Raw genomic sequence first — 12,880 nt, 5'->3', positions numbered from 1 at the left:
GCTGTTCCGGACCTTTCTTCAGGCATCCTCTTCCCGACGACCGCCGAAGCAGACCTGCAATTTAACAAGCTAAATAAATAATCGCAAACATCTACCACTGAGGGTGGAAGAGAAAACCAACAAATGACAGCGGCGCGTCATATTCTTACCACCAATAAATTACCTGCAACGCTTTCCGGACATACATATGGCAAGTGGCGCGCATCCAGCGTCCGAAGCAAATTTCCTGCCAAATCACAACTAATACTCACCTCCAATGACTCTTGAGGCCTCCAGCAACTCGGTGCTTCCGTCCTTCTGGCGGGGGTACCTGAAAAGAAATAAAATGTATAATATTAGTACCTAATTTCAATGTTTTTTGTAAAATTACTACAAATTATTAATGTAAACAAAACATATAAGATGATAATGTTACCAGTCCATGTTTCTGTCTATAATCTAAGCCTAAAGCAAAAAAAAAAATACTAACTAAATATTAAATACTAACTATGTCCAAATCCCCAACTCACCTCATGCAATGTTAAATTCTAAATTCAAATAATTGTACCTATATATTGCACAAAATGTAATCAAAGGCAAAATAAATTGTGGAAGCGGAACAGAAGTCATTCTGTCTCCGTACCTCCACCAGTAAAGTTAAAAATAATAAACGCAACTATATAAACAAATATACATCAATATAAGACTTACCTTAAATTAAATTCCACTCAACGTACCTGAAACAACATAAACTTATGCAATCATAAAAAACAAATAGCATATATAATACTTACCAAATACTATTTTTGCATTCACTTCCATGGCTATTCCGTTGCGGCGGCCCTCTGCAACAAATCTCGAACCGGCGGCCCCAAGCTGCCAATCCTGACGCAATGGCCACAAGACGCGGCGCACCTGGCTTCTCTCGGTGACAGACCGAGCTACAATCCGCACTGACGACTTCTCTGCCACAACAAGACGAACAGCAGCTCTATAAATACGCAATGACAGCTGCGCGGGATTCATCTTGCCACTGACGATAACCAAATGACGGCTGCGCTGGATGTTGCAACCGAGAACAAAGCACCTGCTACGCCGGCCGGACACACTTATTGCAAGTGGCCCACTCTCAGCGACCGCAACAGATTACAGCCAACTTACAACAAAAACTCACCTGTAATGACAACTAATGCTCCTCAGCGACTCGATGCTTCCGTCCTTCTGGCGGGAGTACCTGAAAAGAAACAAATTGTATAATGTTAGTCTCTAATTTCAATGTTTTTTGTAAAATCACTACAATTTATTAATGTAAACAAAACATGCAAGACGATAATGTAACCAGTCCATGTCTCTGTCTATAATCTAAAGCCTACGAAAAAAAATACTAACTTAATATTAAATACTAACTATGTCCAAGCCCCAAACTCACCTCATGCAATGTTAAACTCTAAATTCAAATAATTGTACCTACATATTGCATAAAATGTAATCAAAGGCAAAATAAATTTGTGGATGCGGAACGGAATTCATTCTGTCTCCGTACCTCCACCTACAAAGTTTTAAAAAAAAGAAACAATCTCCGCTTTATGATGGCTCCATTTGCCGCTTTGTCTGGCTCTTCACCACCGCTTTCCTGAAAGAAAGAAAATAATTTATTAGTTTTCCTTCTCTTTCCTAAAATATACAATAAAATTTCATTCCTGAAAACCGGTGTGTTCCTGTAAAAGCAACTGAACTGCGGCGCATGCTTTTCCCTCCTGCTAAAGTAGGGATACCTGCATCAGGACTGAATGGACCGAATGGCCGATGATTAGCGACACTAAACGTACGGAGATCATGTCTGATGGCAGCCTTGCCTGGGATTAGGCGCCGGAATCACCAACAACATGCAGAGCTTCATCAAGGCGAGTTGCGACACAGGAATCACCTTCTAGCCGAGCGTGATAACGAGTCGGCAACACAAGGAAACAGCAGCAACAATAAAAACAGCGACAGGAACAACAGTGAATGCTTTTGCCACATCCGCCTTCTGGGAATATACGACGACCCGACTTCCTGACAGGCCACCTGGCAATCATTCTCGGACCGGCAAATGAACTGGAAGAAAGGAAAAAGAATGCAATTATAACAATAAACTTAATACTTACCTCCAGATTAATCGCAAACTTTAAGAACCCAAATCCTTGGCATCCCATTTGCGTCGGCCTTAATATTAGCTGCTACAAACGTACCTGAAAAATTAAACAAATTAAACAAATATAAAAGCAATTATAACAACAAACGTAATACTTAACTCCAGATTAACCGCAAACGTAAAGAAATCAAAACCACGTGATCCTAGCAGCGACGGCCTCAATATGAGCTGCAACAAATGTACCTGAAAACAAAAACAAATATTAATGCAATTATAACAACAAACTTAATACTTACCTCCAGATTAATCGCAAACTAAGAACCCAATAAACCACGGCATCACAGCTACGACGGACTCAAAATTAGCTGCTACAAAAGTACCTGATAACAAAAAACAAAAATTTAATGCAATTTAAAACAAACATAATACCCACCTTCAGAATAGCCGACCTGAAAAATATACCTGAAAAACAACAAATAATGCAACTATATAAATAAACAAATACAAACATAATACTTACCTCCAAGAACCGTCCAGCCTAGGCACCTGAAAAATACAAAGGAAAAAAAAAAAAAAATATACCAGCAGCAACAACAGCAACGACGCAGCCGCCACTGGCAGCAGCAGCAGCGGCAGCGTAATCACCACCAGCAGCGACGCAGGCACCACCAGCAGCGACGCACTTCACCACCAGCAGCGATGCAGTCACCACCAGCAGCAAAAACAGTAGCGACGCGGTCGGCCACCAGCAGCGGCAATAGCAGCGACGCAGCCACCACCAGCAGCGACGCAGGCACCACCAGCAGCGACGCACTTCACCACCAGCAGCGATGCAGTCACCACCAGCAGCAAAAACAGCAGCGACGCGGTCGCCACCAGCAGCGGAAACAGCAGCGACGCAGCCACCACCATCAGCAGCAACAGCAGTGACGTAGTCACCACCAGCAACAACAACAACAGCTACGTACTCACCACCAGCAGCAACAGCGGCGGCGACGCAGCCATCACCATAATGCAACAACAGCAGCGGTCGGTAGCGACAGCAGTAGCAGGGAATGGTTTTTGCCGCAGTCGCATTCCTTGCCAATCGTTTTGCCGTACGACGATTATCCGGTGGACAAATACTTCTTTCTGGATGTCTAATATTATGATTTACTGGACGCTTGCATCAGGTCTGACGGGCCAGATTGGCCGATGCCTGGTACATGATGGCATCTCCGAGGTGACGCGATGAGCAGCGACGCTGAAAGAAATAATAATATTTAGTTGCTGTACCAAATAGGAGAAGGAACTACATCACAATTTACATCAGGAAAGGTAACATATGATTTCTTTTTCCCTTTTCCAATTAGTAGTGAGACCAGCTACCGAGAATGACCTGGAATACCGGCTAACGCGAAGCAGGGTATCGATAACGTTTCTGGCGGGAAAAATGCCAGAACATCGATTACCAGCTAGGCTGCTTTTACCTCCGATTTATCGAAGCCCAGGAGTAGTGAGACCAGCTACTGATAATGACCAATGACATCGGCCAACGCGAAGCGATATATCGGTAACCATTCTGACGGGAAAATCGCCAGAACACCGATTACTAGCCGTGCTTTTTTCCTCCGATTTATCGAAGTCCAATAGCCCGCCTAGGCTTCCCGACCAAAACGGCGCGTCAGTGGTGATTGAAAATCCGGCAGAGGCACCAGTGAAACAGCTAACCAAAGTGAACAAGACGTAACGCAGCATACAAAATGGACGGACATAATGGAGACCAAAGTGAAGGATGGGCAACAGTGCTATCTATCTCCTCGGATGATAGCAACTGCTCGTCGTCGCCGCCATCTGCTAGAGTCTCATCGCTGGAATCCTATGCCACAATATTTTAGCTTTAGAATATACATCCACCTAAAATCTTTCCCCATAATACCACAAATTTTTCTTCTTACTATATTACTTAAACTTAAAACTACTACCTAAACTACTAGTACCTATAAAAATTGTAACTACCATAAGCTAAGGCTAACTTAACGTAAAATCCTAAATCTTAGATTCCAATTTAAATCATGGCGCGTATAACTGCCGCCAAGCAAATCAAAAATTTTCCTCGAAATTGAAATTCTTAAATAGCTCTCATAACCATGGTGCGCACAATCGCCGCCGATCCAAAACTGTAAAATGCCATAAATTGTAACTATATATTTTAAAACAAAATCAGAGTACAATAAAATGACAGCACCAACAGGCGCTGAGAATATTTAAAAAAAAAAAAAAAAAAAAAAATCAATAAACAATTAAATTAAATTATTTAATTAAAACAAACGCGCTTTGCCTGCCTTTTACTCTCACGCGCAAAGTTAACTAAATTCGTTTCGTCAATAGACATATTATTTGTTATAAATTGTCTTCCGGTTGCAAAGTAATAAACCGCGACAACAATTAACATTCAGTGGTCTAACGAAAACGAACAATAAAACAGTAATTGTGCAACCGCGAAAAGACGCCGCTTCAACCAAAGGAAAGAAGGAGAAGAAACGCCGAGAGAAAGGAAGAAAGCACACCCGGAGAAATCTTAGAAGAGAAGGAGAAATTCGAAAGCAAGGAAACGATAAAACTGGAGAACACATTTAAATAAAAGATCCAGGTTCTGACCACCTTTTCTCTGAAGACGAGGTACTTTCAATTACCTCTAGCGAGCGATCTTCCCCTATTCACGTAAATATTTCGCCTATGTCTCACGGGTCTGGCAATTCCCTGGTTAAAACGACCAATATTAACCAGAAGAAATTGCCTTTAAAACAAAAGAAAAGCCCAATTAACTCTTCTTGGGTAGCCATGAATTTCTTTAATTCCCTTTCTCTAAATATGAAAGAGAATATAAATGCCAAAAATGCCCAAAGAGACCCCCTCTCGATTACCAATACTGCTGCAGCCAATGTTGGCGCCAAAAGCAGCATCTCGAAGGGGAAATCGCCTTCTTCTCCTCCATTCTCTTCACAAACACATAAGCGAAATTCACTCCCCTCAACGACTCACACAAATACAACCGCACCCACAAACACCGACGCCACTCAAAGAGAGTTCACATCCACCACAGCGACCTGCACTAATGCAGCTGCAGCCACTAATACGGACATAGAATTAAGAGGCGCCAAACCGAGCGACGCTATGGGAAATTTCCCCTCTCTCCCACACACCGACAGCTCAGAGAAAAATCTGAGCTCATCCACCAAAATCGGACTTTATGCCTCTTCCCCTCCTTCTGATACACACACGCAAATAAATAAAGCCACCGAAACTAATTTAGAAAGCTGCTCTAAATCTCCCGCGCTTGCCAATTCAAAAACCAAACTCAACAAAGCCAATGATATTGACAGTGGTGAAATTGCTCCACCACTTATACAAATTAACGAAAGCAAGCAGGAGGAAAGACCTAGTACAACTGTCAATGCTTTCTGGTCAATCTTTAACCACAAGCCGGTTGCTTCTAAGCTTAGTTTAAGCAAGAAACCAACCAATCTCCCCATAAATACTGGGAAAAGAAGCATTTCCCCTCACCAAAGGAGTGCTTCTTTACGCCCTGATGCTCAGGGCGATTTAAAATTAAAATTACCCAACAATAGATCCATGCCCACTGTGGGGAATTTAGCAAAAGCTCGCACCCTTAGTCGGCCTGCTGCCAAGCGGGACTTATTTAAATCACCGTCCAAGAGCCCAAACGAGCAGCCCATGAGTTTCTCGGAAGTGGTTGCTGGAACAGGTCCAATCTTTGTGGCACCTTCAGTTCCGGCTCCAACTACGAAAACCCCGGCCAAGAGGACTAATGACGACCTGGACTGCCCCAGTTTTAAGACGCCAAATAAACGTTTATGCGTGACCACCAATTTCAAGTCTCCCAGCATTTTCCCACCCCTCACCACACCCGTTTTCCAAAGCAAGGCAGCCAAATCTGTATATGAGGAATCCAAAACTAGGAATCGACTCTCACACCAGCCGTTACCCTGCAGCACCATTGCTCCTGCACGCAGCGCAACGACGGCACCCCTCAAAATACAGATGCTGAGCTGCCACCTTGGAAACTCGTGCCACTAAGCTGCAGAGCGCCACCCATACTCGTTGACGACGTCAAAGAAATTGTCCCGCTCCTGGAAAAGCTAAACTATACAGCAGGAGTCTCCAGCTACACTACCAGGGCAACTGAAGGGAACGGGATCAGGATTCAGGCCAAGGACATGACCGCCTTCCACAAAATCAAAGATGTCCTTATAGCAAACGGCTTTCCTCTATTCACTAACCAGCCAAAGTCTGAGAGGGGCTTCCGAATAGTAATCAGACATCTCCACCACTCCACTCCATGCTCGTGGATTGTCAAGGAGTTGCTGACACTCGGATTCACCGCGCGCTTCGTCAGAAATATGACGAATCCGGCTACAGGCGGCCCCATGCGCATGTTTGAAGTGGAGATCGTCATGGCCAAGGACGGCAGTCATGACAAAATTATCTCACTCAAACAAATCGGTGGACAAAAAGTGGATATTGAAAGGAAAAACAGGACACGGGAGCCGGTCCAGTGCTACAGATGCCAGGGCTTCAGGCATGCCAAGAACTCATGCATGAGGCCACCAAGATGCATGAAATGCGCTGGCGACCACCTGTCATCCTGTTGCACCAAGCCAAGAACCACCCCTGCTACCTGCGTCAACTGCTCTGGAGAGCACATTAGTGCATACAAGGGATGCCCAGTTTACAAGGCAGAAAAACAAAAGCTTGCGGCTAACAACATTGACACAAACAAAATACGTACAATTAAAGACGCAACTAAAAATTTTTATAGACGTCAGGGCCCTCCTCCACGCAATAACACCCCTCGGCTACCACATAGCTCAGCAATCCTGAGCAGATCAATCGCTGAAGCCCGCCAGGAGGCTGCCAGAAAGTCGGTATTAAATCCCTTCCGTCAAAATACGAACGACAGAAGGCCACGTTTTTCTTCCCACGACACTGCCATTCAAACCCGGCTGAATAAATGGCGCCGAAATATTAACAAGATACCCAAAAAGGGTAGGACAACCTCAAAACACAACGCAAAGCTAAGACTGGTATCCAGGACAAGCAATCCAGCGCAAAGACATCTGGAAAATTACCAGGACATGCTCCGAAAACAAAGGAGTGAAGAAAATGACCAGGAACCTGAAAAAGGTAACTCAAATCCCATGCAAGCTAGCAATGACAGCCCTCCGACCACCAGCAGAGCTGCCAGAGCTAGTTTCAAACCAAGAGTTATTGATGTAGCCACACCATCGCCAAGAAACTCCAATCCATACATACAAAAAGGCTTCTCGGACCACCACACAACAAACCTAGCAAATAGAGTCGACAACTTAGAGAAGAAAATTGACATTTTAATGGCCTTAATCATACAAGGAAGAAACAATAATCTGGACATGGACACATCCAATTAAATCTACATCTATTTATAAATATATTAACGATATCTATATCCGATGGAAAAGCGCACTCCAGTCAGCTCCCAAACTCGTGCACGGTCACCACCTTCCTCGACTCAGCTTAATTTTCCTGGAATACAAATACAAGTAAATAACAGCAATAAAATATAAACAATGCTCTCACCTCAACGCACCCGGATGAACAAGCCCAAGACAACGCACTCCAGCTGATCCTGAAGAAACGATGAGGAGAAAATCAACCAGGACATAAAAGAAAAATCGGTAGATCGATATAAAAAGGATTAGCGTGGCAGAAACATGATGAATAAAAGGCGACTCGCTGCAGCAATTCATGCACAACGTCACTTACCTGAACTTTCTCGCCACACGGTCCCTGACAGTATCCCTCATCACCGATGCAATCTACCTGCAATGCAGCGCTGCAAAAGACGGGCCACAAAAGCTGCTGACCAGGGCACCCAGCGCGGAGCTGCAAAATCCATCCTTCCTGCTACTCTCAAAATCCAGATCGACGAGCGCCTACAAGAGCTGACGCTAAAACCTAAAAATAAAACAATTAACCATAAACAAACTAAACAAAACAATCAAATGCACTTACCTACTTGACCACAACCAACTGCTGTTCCACATCTAAAGCAACTGACAAGAGGTGGCGAGCGTCGCAAAAACAAAACGAAATCGCCTATTTTCGCGATTATAAACACAAAAAATTAATAATTCTAAGACGCCGTGTCCACCTCCTGATGCCACTGCACAAAAAAGGATCACTATCCCGGAGCCGACATCATATTAAAAAGAATTAAAATCCTTATCCAAATTGTATAAATTTCCTCATTACTGTATTTTCAATGATTTCCTGATAATCTGTAAGGAAAGGAAAATTAATAAGAATATAATACAAAATTATTCAAGGACACACAGAAAATTGCAAACCTGACAGGCAAACCAGCAGATACAAAAAATGCGACCTCACCCTGCCGACTATGCGCACGTAAATCATGAGACAGGCACCGCAAAAGCAAAACTAAATCGCCAACTTTCGCGATTTTAAACACAAAAAGTTGACAATTTTATGATGCCGTCTCCTTCTCCTGATGCCAAAGCATAAATAAGGATCATTTGCGTGGCGCAGCTGCCACATCAATATGCCGAAAAAACTTGTCCTTAAATTGTATTATTCTCATCAGTTCTGTACCTTCGACGAATTCTCTCCTAACCTGCAACGAAAAGAAAATAAATAAGAACGCGATACAAAAACTACTCAAGGACACATAAATAATAACAAACCGGACAGACAAAGTAGCAGACGATAACAGACGGCTCCATCCTGCTGACGTCAAGCATGCAGCTCCAGCTTCCAAGACTCCAACTATTGAAACAAGGGAACACAAGCTATTACTGGGAAATATATATGTATAATATAATACTTATCTAATTGCAAACTTGATGACTCCAAAATCGCGGCACTCCAGCCGCAATAACACAATGACAAGGGCCTCCAATTTAGCCCCTACAAAACGTACCTGAAAAGCAAAAAATCAACGCAATTATAAACGCAATGCAATATTCACCCCAGACTAGCTTCCCCCATAAGTACCTGAAAAACAATAACAAACGCAGTTATATAAACAAATATACACAATTATAATACTTACCTTAAATTAAATTCCACTCAATGTACCTGAAACAACAAAAATTAATGCAATCATCAAATAACAAATATTATACTTACCAATTTCTATTTTTACATCCATTTCCATGGCAATCTCGTTGCGGCGGCTCTCTGCAACAAATCTCGAATCGGCGGCCCCAAGCAACCAATCCTGAAGCTATGGCCACAAGACGCGACGCACCTGGCTTCCTTCGGTGATTGTCCGAACTACAATCCCCACAGACGACTTCTCTGCCACGAGATGAACTCCACGACCATAATGCCAGCAGCTCAATAAAAACGCAATGACGGCTGCGCTGGACAACTCTTCGCAACTCTTCCTGACGACCGGCAATACGCATCTGCAATACAAACAAACTCACTAAACAATTGCATAAAGCTGCCATTGACGATATAATCGGATCTTCACCAAACGACGGCTGCGTGGGATGACGCAGCTGAGAATAAATCACCTGCAACTTGTTGCAAGTTGCCCACTTCCAGCGGCCGCAACAGACCACCGCCAAAATGCAACAAAACTTACCTGTGATGACTCCTGAGGCTCTCTGCGACGCGGTGCTCCTGTCCTTCTGATGGGGGTACCTGAAAAGAAACAAATAAAACAATGTTAGTCTAAAATTTTAAATTTTATTGCAAAATAATTTCATTTTAAAAATGTAAACAAACATGCAAGCTGATAATGTTACCAATCATGTCAATGTCTGAAATCCTTGCCTACAAAATACTAACTTAAAATTAATACTAACTAACTATGTCCAAGCCCCAAAACTCACCCCATGCTATGTTAAACTCAAAAATTCAAATTATTGTACCTACATATTGCATTTATTGTAATCAAAGGCAAAATAAAGTTGTGGATGCGGAACAGAATTCATTCTGTCTCCGTACCTCCACCTACAAAGTAAAAAAGGCAAAAAGTGGATATTGAAAGGAAAAACAGGACACGGGAGCCGGTCCAGTGCTACAGATGCCAGGGCTACAGGCATGCCAAAAACTCGTGCATGAGACCACCAAAATGCATGAAATGCGCTGGCAACCACCTGTCATCCTGTTGCACCAAGCCAAGAACCACCCCTGCTACCTGCGTCAACTGCTCTGGAGAGCACATTAGTGCATACAAGGGATGCCCCGTTTACAAGGCAGAAAAACAAAAGCTTGCGGCCAACAACATTGACACAAACAAAATACGCACAATTAAAGACGCAACTAACAACTTCTATAGACGTCAAGGCCCTCCTCCACGCAATAATACCCCACGGCTGCCACACAGCTCAGCGATCCTGAACAGATCAATCGCTGAAACTCGCCAGGAGGCAGCCAGAAAGTCGATGTTAAATCCTTTCCGCCAAAATATGAACGACAGAAGGCCACGTTCTTCTTCCCACGACACTGCCATTCAAAGCCGGCTGAATAAATGGCGCCGAAACATTAACAAGATACCCAAAAAGGGTAGGACAATTTCTAAAAACAACGCAAAGCCAAGAATGGCACCCAAGACAAGCAACCCAGCGCAAAGACATCTAGAAAATTACCAGGACATGCTCCGAAAACAAAGGAGCGAAGAGAATGACAAGGAACCTGAAAAAGGCACTCCAAATCCCATGCAAGCTAGCAATGACAGCCCTCCGACCACCAGCAGAGCTGCCAGAGCTAGTATTATACAAAGAGTTATTGATGTAGCCACACCATCGCCAAGAAACTCCAATCATTTCTTAAAAAAAGGATCATCGGACGACCCCACAAGAAATTTAGCAATTAGAGTCGACAATTTAGAAAAGAAAATCGACATTTTATTGGCATTAATTACTCAAGGAAGAGACAACAATCTTGACATGGATACATCCAATTAAATTTACAAATACTTATATCTATTAAAACGACATTTTATAAAGCTTCAAAATCAGTCCCCAAATTGCATAATTTTCCTCAGTCTGTATCTTCAAAGATTCTCTCCTAACCTGTAATGAAAGGAAAACAAATAAGAATGCAATACATAAATTAATCAAGGACACATAAATAATAACAAACCTGACAGACAAAGTAGCAGATGCTAGTGGACAGCTCCATCCTGCTGACGACAAGCACGTAGCTCCAGCTTCAAAGACATCAACTATTGAAACAAAGGAACACAAGCTATTACTGGGAAATTTATATTTAAAATGTAATACTTATCTAATTGCAAACTTGATGACTCCAAAATTGCGGCATTCCAGCTGCAATAACACAATAACAAGAGCCTCCAACTTAGCCCTCACAAAACGTACCTGAAAAGCAAAAAATCAACGCAATTATAAAAGCAATAAATACTCCCAAGACTAGTTTCGTCCTAAAGTACCTGAAAAACAATAATAAACGCTACTATATAAACAAAGATACACCAAAATAATACTTACCTTAAATTAAATTCCACTCAATGCACCTGAAACAACAAAAATTAATGCAAACATAATTAACAAATAGCATATATAATACTTACCAAATACTATTCTTGCATCCATTTCCATGCCTATTTAGTTGCGGCGGCCCTCTGCAACAAACCTCGAACCGGCGGCCCAAGCTGCCACTCCTGGCGATATGGCCACAAGACGCGGCGCACCTGGGCCTCCAACTTAGCCCTCACAAAACGTACCTGAAAAGCAAAAATCAACGCAATTATTAAATCAATAAATACTCACCCAAGACTAGTTTCCTCCTTAAGTACCTGAAAAACAATAACAAACGCTACCATATAAACAAATATACACAAATATAATACTTACCTTAATTAATTTCCACTCAATGTACCTGAAACAACAAAAATTAATGCAATCATCAAATAACAAACAACAAATATTATACTTACCAAATTCTATTTTTACATCCATTTCCATGGCAATCTCGTTGCGGCGGCTCTCTGCAACAAATCTCGAACCGGCGGCCCCAAGCAACCAATCCTGAAGCTATGGCCACAAGACGCGATGCACCTGGCTCCCTTCGGTGATTGTCCGAACTACAATCCCCACAGACGACTTCTCTGCCACGAGACGAACTCCACGACCATAATGCCAGCAGCTCAATTAAAACGCATTGACGGCTGCGTTGGACAACTCGCAACTCCTCTTCCTGACGACCGGCAATATGCATCTGCAATACAAACGAACTCATTAAACAATTACATAAAACTGCCATTGACGATATAACGGATCTTCACCAAACGACGGCTGCGTTGGATGCCGCAGATGAGAACAATCACCTGCAACATGTTGCAAGTGACTCGCTTCCAGCGGCCGCAACTGACCACAGCCAACTTACAACAAAACTTACCTGTGATGACTCCCGAGACTTCCCAGCGACTCGGTGCTTCCGTCCTTCTGGCGGAGGTACCTGAAAAGAAATAAATAAAGCAATGTTAGCCTAAAATGTTAATGTTTATTGTAAATTAATTTCATTTTAAAAATGTAAACTAAACATGCAAGTCAATAATGTTACCAATCCATGTCATTGTCTGAAATCCAAGTCTACAAAAATACTAACTATAATTTATACTAACTATGTCCAAGCCCCAAACTCACCCCAAGCTATGTTAAACTCAAAATTCAAATTATTGTACCTATATATTGCATAAAATGTAATCAAAGGCAAAATACAAGTAGTGGATGC

General features: G+C 42.6%; 2 long non-coding RNA genes across 3 annotated transcripts; both read right to left on the bottom strand.

Moving 5' to 3' along the window:
* Positions 1 to 1,551: 1,551 nt before the first annotated feature.
* Positions 1,552 to 2,621, bottom strand: LOC116802573. Its single transcript, XR_004362867.1, has 3 exons — positions 2,547 to 2,621; positions 2,410 to 2,493; positions 1,552 to 2,356 (listed from the first exon to the last, which is right to left on the bottom strand). It is a non-coding gene; the product is annotated as an uncharacterized LOC116802573 (long non-coding RNA).
* A 4,922-nt stretch (positions 2,622 to 7,543) lies between these two features.
* On the bottom strand, positions 7,544 to 8,306 carry LOC116802576. Of its 2 annotated transcripts, none has more exons than XR_004362874.1 (4): positions 8,168 to 8,306; positions 7,919 to 8,110; positions 7,733 to 7,781; positions 7,544 to 7,678 (listed from the first exon to the last, which is right to left on the bottom strand). It is a non-coding gene; the product is annotated as an uncharacterized LOC116802576 (long non-coding RNA). The 2 variants fall into 2 exon arrangements; XR_004362875.1 differs by having other exon boundaries at positions 8,172 to 8,306.
* Between the last annotated feature and the right edge of the window lie 4,574 nt (positions 8,307 to 12,880).

The sequence above is a fragment of the Drosophila sechellia genome, unplaced genomic scaffold (genome assembly GCF_004382195.2).
Source record: "Drosophila sechellia strain sech25 unplaced genomic scaffold, ASM438219v1 U_164, whole genome shotgun sequence".
NCBI lineage: Eukaryota > Metazoa > Arthropoda > Insecta > Diptera > Drosophilidae > Drosophila > Drosophila sechellia.
Note: the sequence above shows the minus strand (reverse complement) of the source record. Positions and strands in the feature narration are given on the sequence as shown.